Source organism: Pangasianodon hypophthalmus, chromosome 14, assembly GCF_027358585.1.
Source record: "Pangasianodon hypophthalmus isolate fPanHyp1 chromosome 14, fPanHyp1.pri, whole genome shotgun sequence".
NCBI classification, from domain to species: Eukaryota; Metazoa; Chordata; class Actinopteri; order Siluriformes; family Pangasiidae; genus Pangasianodon; species Pangasianodon hypophthalmus.
The window spans coordinates 20723492-20733504 of NC_069723.1; positions in this window are offsets into that span (position 1 = coordinate 20723492).

The following is a 10013-nucleotide window of genomic DNA, read 5'->3' on the forward strand; positions in this document are numbered from 1 at the left end:
CATGTGCTCTTGCTCTGATAGTATTCGGTTCTTGCATGTCTTATCAATGGTATTCATTGTCTTGATAGTGTTTAACCTTTATTTGCATTACTGTTGTTGTTAGCACTTAGCCTTATATTTAAGCATTTAACAGTGTTTGTTAAAGTGTAGATTTCTGTTAGTGGTTAGCACCTTGTTTAGCTTTAGCATCAGCAGAAGCATTAGCATTTGCATTAGCATTTGCTTTTGCATTAATGTTACCATTAGCATTAGCAGTAGCACTAGCAATATCCCAAGCTTTAGCATCATCTATCTGGGTCTGTCTTTATTGTCCATTTGTAGTTGTGTTTTCCCATTCCTCTGTGTGTCCAATAAACCCCTGTTTGAGTGTCTAACAGTGTCCTGGAGTGTTCCTTGTTGCATACTGTCCATGTGGGTTTCCTCCCACCTCCCAAAATCATGGCAGAAGGTGGACTGGCTACACTAAATTACCCCTAGTAGTGAATGAATGTGTGAATGTGTGTGTACGGTGTCCTGCGGTGGACTGACATCCCATCCAGGCTGTATTCCTGCCTCACTCCCAGTGTTGCTGAGATAGGCTCTGGATCAATCATGACCCTGAGAAGAACAAAGCACTTACTGAAGATGAATGAATGAACAACAGTGTTATTGTTATGTGTTCGTTTTTTCATCAATTCCATTTAGGAGACCACATACATTGATTTACCATAAAATAATAGTAAATAATGACAGAACTCTTACAGCGCTGGATCTCAAAGTGGGGTCTGTGAAGCATAGCCTGGGGGTCTGTCATGTTTGTTTGTATTTAGTTACAGTAGTGGAAATCACAACTCACTATTGTTGACAAAGATATTGCATTTATTATTGAGTTCTTATAATTAGTAGCCTATATTACTGGTTACCTTAATTGAATAGTTTTAATCCAAAATGCATTGTAAAAAAAAGTAACTTAATGTCAGCTTGGATCTACTGTGTTCTGATGATGAAAATTTCAGAAATAAAAAAAGTTCTATTGCTGTAATAATTATTAAAAATATTATATGAATTATAAGCAGAATATTTGAATAGCTTGAATCTCATATTTTGAGAACACCAGGACATTGTGGGTTTGGAAGCATTGGTGATGCTCCTGACATAATGTGGGGAAAAAAATGCCTCGGCTAATTAAGCAGCATCAGCCAGCATAGTTCACTTCTGTGCCAAATTGTAGTCACGCTGTCACATCTGCACCACATACTAATCCGAGAGGGGATTTTTCCTTTCTATTTTAAAGAAAATAGTCCAAATCTGATCAATGAAAATGCATTGTCTGAGCCTAACCAATCATCTGTATGAAATCAGGTATTACTGTATTATTCACTAACAGGCAGAAAGGTTGATGTAGTATACAGAATACTGTGCACACATTACTGCGGAAATGGTGTGTGCAGGATAATAAATGCAAAAACTACTATTTTTCTGTTTCTTAATTCCAAATGACCAAATTGTCTACTTGCCATATGGAAGTGCATTGCATATGGAATGAACCATTAGCCTTTACACTATATGTAGTGCACCACATGCCCAGTAATGAGTGGTTGGGGAGTTAACCTATGGCTTGTGTGGTTATAGTTAACCTCTTATGAGCAGCTGCATTAGCTTCATGGTTACAGCTGTGGGTTGTCATGCTGGATAGTTAACCAATGAAGCTGGTGTTAGTTGAGTAGGCATCTTGTTTTATTTCTTTTTCTTTTTTTCCAGGAGGGATCCCACTTTTCTCCAAATTTTAGTCATTGCTGTTTTCCATCCACTGGCTAATTCTGCCCTTTTGCAACTACCAATGAGTGAGAGCGAAGACTGATATGTTCTTCCTTTGAAGAGCTGACTCACAAAGGAATCCGGCCAACCCACATTTTCAAACTGTTGCTCATGTATCGCACGGCATCTAAACACATCCAGAGGAAGGTGCTAATGGCCCCTTCTGCATACATGAAATAAGTGTGTAAAATCTGTGCGAACTTTACTGAGGGCAAACCAAGAATCACTGAGGTCCAAGCTGGGGTCAGAGCACAAGCAGCCACGGTAATCATTATCGTATGCAAAATGTGAGTCATATAAACAGACACAGGTCAAAACAAGAGAAATCAGAAAATGGAAAACAAGGCTCAGAAGGCACAATCAAGGAGACTTTGCAATAAGAAAGAAATGCCACACTATAAATAAGCAAATGAACATAAAAGAGGTGAACACAATCAAAGAAAAAGTGGTGAATACAATCAGCAGTAGCCATTTGTGAACCATTGCAACCCTGTCAACCTTTTTTGTTTTACACCAGTTTACCAGGGGAAGGGGGCGGGCACATGTAGGCTTTGGGGCCTTTCCAAAATGCATAATGCAAAATTCATAAACCTGGATATTTAGTGAGGTTAAAAGAGGAGTAATGTTTATGCTACTTTTCTACACTTCTAATCTTCTAATGGCTTCTGGTTAAAACTCCCTGAACTACTGGCATCTCATTTAACGGCTCTATGCTTGAAATACATTTGACCTCACTTCTCATTTGTGAATGTAAATTAATAAAGCTAAATGTAAATTTAATACTACAGGTGGTTAAATACTCCCATTCATAGATAATGAACTACATTCTGCTGACAAATGTATTTTTTCTTTCTTTGCTTGCACTTTACTCATTATTTGCTTATTTAGGCCTTGCCTTGGTTGTGGTCGCTCAGACACACTACAGCTGGTGCTCATTTTCAGTAGGCAAGAATGTTTACAGACTTTATTACACTTCTGAAGTTGTGTACAAACCCCCCAGTGCTCAAAATCACTGAAGTAATTATTCTAAAGTTCTAGTATCCAACTTCTGGAAGTGCTTTATCCAAACTGTAACCACAGGCTCCAATTCCACAATGCATCATTAGTGCCTGTGCTATTAGTTTATACAGTAGTTACAATAGTTTATAGCTTTTCCATGTCTTTGATTTGACAGTGTACCTTTTTGGTTTTCCATCAATTATTTTTTTCCAACAGCTTTGCTAATGGTAGAAGGTTAACCAGATTATTGCAGTAAAATCCAGTTGTCTTTACCAGATTTCTTGAAATCAGATAAGGGCTTTAGCGGGACACAAAATATCGTAGTATGCTGTTATCATATCCGTTGAGTAATCCAGATATTGCTGGTCAAAAACTGAACAATTTATTTCTTTTAAAGAAATCTGGTCTTTTTCCAATCTTCAGCTGTCCAGTTTGGGTGAGAATGTGCCCACTGTAGCCTCAGAAGTTCTTCACTGACAGGATTGGAACTCGATGTGGTCTTCAGCTGTTGTAGCCCATCCGCCTCAAGGTTCGAAGTGTTGTGTGTTCCGAGATGCTTTTCTGCATGCTTGTAAAGACTGGTTATTTGAATTATCATAGCTTTCTTTTTATCGTAGCCTTCCAGCTTTACATCTACAATGGATATAAAAAGTCTACACACCCCTGTTAAAATGGCACATTTTTGTGAAGTAAAAGAATGACACTAAGATAGATCTTTTAGATGTCAGATCATTTCTCACTTTTAATGTGCAGTTGCAAAACATTCAAATAAAGTGAAAAACAATCAGAAATATTTATAGGGAAAAAAGAAAAATCAAAAACTTACAATAACCTAGTTGCATAAGTGTGCACACCCTTAAAGTAATACAATGTTGAAGCACCTTTTGATTTTATTACATCACTCAGTCTTTTTGGATAGGAGTCTATCAGCATGACACATCTTGACTTGGCAATATTTCCCCACTCTTTCTTCCAAAAACATTCTATATCCATTAAATTGTAAGGGCATCTCCTGTGCACAGCCTGTTCCAGGTCACCTCACAGATTTTTTGTTGGATTCAGGTCTGGGCTCTGGCTAGGCCATTCAAAAACATTGATCTTCTTTTGGTTAAGCCACTCCTTTGTTGATTTGGATGTATACTTTGGGTCACTATCATACAGAAAGGTGAAATTCCTTTTCATCTTCAGCTTACTGGCAGATGCCTGAATATTTTGCACTTAAATTGGCCGGTATTTGTAGTTATTCATGATTCCCTCCACCTTGATAAAAGCCCCAGTTCTGGCTGGAAAAAAAGCAGCTCTAAAGCATGATGCTGCCATCACCATGCTTCACCGTGGGTATGGTGTGCTTTTGTTGATGTGCTTTTTTTTGCATCAAACATATTGTTTTTGTCTTGTCCTTTTGTAAATTTTATAGGGACGTTCTGTTCTTGGTAATGTCTCTTTGGTGCTCCATTTTCTCCACTTGTTGTTGATGGCCTTCATAGTGTTCCAGCTAATATTTTGGAAATTTTTTGTACCCCTCTGCTGATTGATTCCTTTTGACAGTGGGACCTTGTACAGGCTTTGTAAGCTCCTTGCAGACCATGGCTTCAGCAGTCAGACGAAACCTAGAAGATGTCAAGAAAATCCTACAGAAACAGCTGATCTTTATTTGGGGTTAACTTAAAATAATTTAATTGATGGCATCTGTATGATAATTACTTTTGAACATGAGATTGAATGTGATTGGTTCGTTCTGAACACAGCCACATCCCCAATTATAAAAGGGTGTGCACACTTATGCAACCAGGTTATTGTAACTTTTCTATTTTTCCTTTTTTTTCCCTAAAATGTTTCTGATTGTTTTTCACTTAATTTCTATACACTGTAATTATACACTGAGGATGGGAAAAGTTCTGACATGATTTATTTTGGTTAAATTTTTTTCATCACAATGCTGTGCCATTTTAACAGGGGTGTGTAGTAGACTTTTTATATCCACTGTATAATCGCAAGTACACTGAATCATATATACTAGCTTGTTAGGAAGCTGGGGTCAGAGTGCATGGTATTCCATGATATGGCACCCGTGGGGGCAAGGTTAAAGACTTGAGCCACCATTGCCCCAACGAGTGCATTTGTTTGTGGTTAGCATTTTCTAAATAACAAATAGGTCATGTTTACGGCTTTACATGTGACTTTAGTTAATAAGCCTTACACTTATTAATTAAAAAGCATGTGTGAAATGGGAAAATCAGGAAATGCACCCATAATTATTAGATTTTCAATGCCCACTTGGAACACCAGTGAACCCATTTAACAAGATCCAGTCATGAAAACACAGCATCAACATATCTTCATGTTGCATGTTGGTAAGAATTTGATTTCCACAGTATGTTAGCCTCAGCACAACAAGAGTAACAATTTTTTTTTTTATTTGAATCAGTATTTTCTCCTGGATAATGTTTAGGAGATGTGTAATCCTGTTGGGTCTATGAGTCAAAAATCTATTGATTATTTAGATGAATGATGTAAGAGTCTTGGTATTGTTTATAAGTGTTTTCTGACAACAGAAAAAAGTGTCCTGCCCAACATCTGTCTTCTTGGTTTGATCTGCATTATGATTAGAAAGGATAAGTCAGCCATCTGGTGTTGAGTAATTGATGACAATTATTTTCTCTTCAAGATGAGCCAGGACCAAAAGAGGATTCTCTCCTCATCTCCACATGGCTGAAACAGACCTAAAACGCCATTCCTGATATTTTTTTAAAATAAATCTGCATGGAACAAGCATGCAGACAATTTGTGCAGAAGTTACTGGTAAATTAGTGGAACCGTGCAGGTGGACAAACTGGACCAGATGATATTTTTCCAATCCTCAACTGTCTAGTTTGAGTGAGCCTGATCCCCATTGCCTCAGATTCCACTTCTTGGCTGACAGGAGTGGCCTTTGGCTGCTGTATCCTATGTTCGAGGTTTGATGTGTTTTCTGTTCTGAGACTAATTGTCAAGCTACAAATGCTACTCCTGAGATACCAGTGATACTGTCCGGACCTGCCTGATCCATCCTGCTGCCCTACTTCTGGTTGGAGCTCTGATTGGCTGAGATCGCCCGCTGCTGCTGGGGGTGGCCCCACATGGATGGCCTGAAGATCAGTGGGATTGCTGGGGATGGTGCCACTTGGGGGCCATGGAGATGGCTTGGAGATCTCATATGGGGAGTTGTACTGTGATGGCCTGGGACTGCGATTGCTATGGTGGCTTTGGGGTTGCGATTGCCACGAGCAGCTTTGTACTCAGGACTCCATCAGTGGACAGTGGATAGGTTTAACAAACTGGACTTCTTGTGAAAACTGTGATGAATTTACTGGTTGCATAATTGCACTATTTGTCCATATAGTACACAGTTATAGAAGGGATTTATTTATAATTGCACTATCCGTTAGCACCCAGATGAGGATGGGTTCCCTTTTGAGTTTGGTTCCGCTCAAGGTTTCTTCCTCATATCATCACAGGGAGTTTTTCCTTGCCACTGTCACCGCTGGCTTGCTCATTAGGAATAAATTCACATATTTACAATTTATTTTGGTTTAACTTAATCTGAATCTATTAATTTCTATAAAGCTGCTTTGTGACAATATCCATTGTTAAAAGTGCTATAAAAATAAAATTGAATTGAATTGAATTAACAGATGCTTTTCTGCTCAACACAATTGTAAAGAGTGGTTATTTGAGTCACCATAGCCTTTCTGTCAACTTTAACCAGCCTGGCCTTTCTCTTCTAACCTTTCTCATCAACAAGGTGTTTCTGCCCACAGATTTGACACTCACTGGATTTATATATATATATATATATATATATATATATATTTTAACACTATTTTATGTAATCACTAAATACAGTATTTGTGCTTAAAATCCCAGGAGATCAGCAGTTTCCAAAATACTCAAACCAGTCTAGCTGGCACCAACAAACATACCAAGATCAAAATCTCTGAGATCACATTTTTTCCACCGTACTGATGTTTGAGGTAAACGTTTACTGAAAGTTTTGACCCGCATGATTTTATGCAGTGTGCTGCTGCTGCTATCCGATTGGCTGATTGGACATCTATGAAAAGCATCAGAACAGAATAGGATAGTTTTCTAAAATTCTACTCCTAGGGCTTACTGTTACTTAAAAAATCATGATGAACGTTGCAGATTCCCATGTCTTATGGGGTGAACACTGGGACCTATACACATCGACAACCTGTTAAGACAGAAAGTATGTCCTGAGGCTAAAGCTGTATATGATGCATTAGGTTTTCAACACTTACTGGGTAATAAATGTTAGAAAACTGATGAATCTCAGAGAAAATGATGACGCCCAGCACTTCTTTTAGCAATATATTTCTGTCATCAGGAAATAGCACCTGTATAAGCACTCAGAGATAAATAATATAGACGCAGCAGCTGATATACTTATGATATATGATTAGGAAAGTATGTTATGAATCTGGAGCCAAGTTTAACCCCCATGTGACTGAAGAAACTGGTTATGTGGTTATGTTACAATTCTATTAAAATACCACACCTGCTCTCATTACAAGTACCATGCCTTTAATATAGAGGAAAGAGCTGAAAATTAGCTGTAAGTTGGTCTGACTTCATAGAACATATGCTCACATACCAGCAGACACTCCTATTACTCATATTAGTTTTTCATAAATATTCTCAATCTATTTGTTAGTTATGGACAGCACAGTGATGCAGTGGGGGTAGCTTTGCTTCCTCAAAGACTGCAGGTTCCCCAGTTCAATCCTGACCTCAGGTTGTTACAATCCGCAGTATGTTTTGTGTGTGTGTGTGTGTGTGTGTACTCAGTCTGTACAGGTTGGTCCATCCCAGACTCCAGTCCAAGCCTTCTTACTCTGCCTCAGCTGCTGCCCCATCAGCCTTGTGCTGCCACCTCTGCCCCAAGATGACATCATCAATGGGCGACAGTATTTAGAGGCGAAGAAAGCCAGTGCCCCCAGCTTCGATTTGTGGATGCTCACTCGATTACATTTGTGGTTATGCTTATTAGTCCATTCTGTGTCTTTGTTACGATATTTCTGCTTTTGAACTGTGCCTATCCTGACTACAGGCTTGATGTATATATTATGTATTATTTTCCAATATATCACTTTTTGAGTTTACTCCTGGTGTGTCTCATTCCTGGCTACTCTTAGGGTACCATAGACTCACTTCACTCCACCTTGCACATTACCCCTTGCCTTAACCTACGCTGTGTGACCTAACCCTAGACTGGGTCATAACAGCTACTGTCTGTGTGGAGTTTGCTTGTTTTCCCATGTCTGTGTGAGTTTTCTTAGGATTCTCTGGTTTCCTTCCACCTCCCAAAAACATACAAGTGATGGATTGGCTATGCTAAATTACCCTTAGGTGTGAATGAGTGTGTAAATGTGTTTATGCATGGTGCTCTGTGATGGACTGTCCATCCAAGAACAATGGACCAGTAGTTCATTTTTACTTTCGCAGCCACATATTTAATGTACTTTTTTTTTTTTTTTTAAAAAAGCTATTATACAGGACGTGAGAAAGTTGTATGATCTATAATGAGAGTAAGGTGCATGCTGTGTATCCAAAATGTTAAGATTTAACATATTTATACAAACTGAAGTTGAGAGTTTTTAGAGAAACAGAGGCTTTTGTCAGTAGTCCTTCTACAGGAACCACTCATTCATTCATTCATTTTCAGTAAGCACTTTATCCTGGTCAGAGGCGCAGTGGATCTGGAGCATATCCTGGAACCACTGGGTGAGAGGACAGAATAAACCCTGGATGAGATGCCAGTACATTGCAGAGCACCATGCACACACATTCACACATCATGTTTTTTGGGAGGTTGAAGGAAACCAGAGATCCAGGAGAAAAAAAAACCTCAGGGAGAACACACTGATCTGATTTTTTAAAAAAAATTATTATTATTTTTTTTTTATTAATTGCTGTGGTAACTCTTGAAACTCCAACTGGCTCCTGTTCATTACATGAGCTCTTCTATAATAACCATCATGATGAAGAAGCGCTGTGCTAAGATGTGTTTGTTCTCTTCCTTCACAGATCCTGTCCAGTGCAGTGTTTATGACAAATCCTTTGAGCACTGACATACTAAGCTTTGGCAGTTTGTTAGAAATAACATCATTTTCATTTGCAGTATATTGAAATAAGAAGCTCTATTTGTGCCAAATCTTCCAGATGAATCTGAAAACAGTGTTGTGAATTTATATTTTATAACTATATCCAAATGAGTAAGCTAGCCTTCATTACACCATGTATCCTGGAGTATGTTTTGTTCATCCTTACTTGGAAGAACATTCATTTTTCCTTTGGAAGAATAGTTTTCCTGTCTTGAATGCATTACTGAGCTATGAACACACAGACATTTGTCATTTTGAACTTATAGAAGAGAACAGATGCTTCTGGTTACAGTAAGTTATCACAGATGAATGGTAATAATTGATTTTTTTTATTTAATGTTTCCTATATCAATCAATCAATATGGGAAAAGGCAAAAATGCAACATTATTCTGGATTCTTATTTATATCTCATCTGTCTGCGTACGATGTTTAATTTTACATTTTAAACTTATTCATATTGCTAATTGCACTTTTTCAAGATTTGGTTTAGCAATGTTTTAAAAGTATGATAAAAAAAAAAAACGAAAGCAAAATTGCAGGCCTTGCAGTTCTTGGACCTCGTTGATGTATTATAATAATCATATGGATGTGATTAACGTTTATAGCCATGTTTTTTAAGAAGGATTAGAGGTGCTCTATGCCAGATATAACCACTTTTGCAATGAACCAGCATACTGATAAACAAGAATTACGAGCTTTTCATAATCACAGTCAAATTGAAAAAGGCTTTTGATTATTTAATATTTGGCAAATGGTTTGTGGTGATTAGTGAGTCACATGCTATGGAACTGTAGCAAAAGATGATCATAGTAGAGCATTTTTTACTCTATGTGCATCAGGTTTGAGGTGAACTTACTAATGATGCATTTAAAGGAAAACTCCACACTGAAACTCATTAAATATGTTTTTAGTGAAATATTTGTGAAGTGATTAGAGGTGCTAATTTGTTTGTTTGGTGCTGTATTTTAGGTATTCCTGTGAGAAGTTAGTGATTGTGTGCCACTCTGATGTCACAGCAGGACAGTTACAGTGTTGTTAAATAGGATGAATAA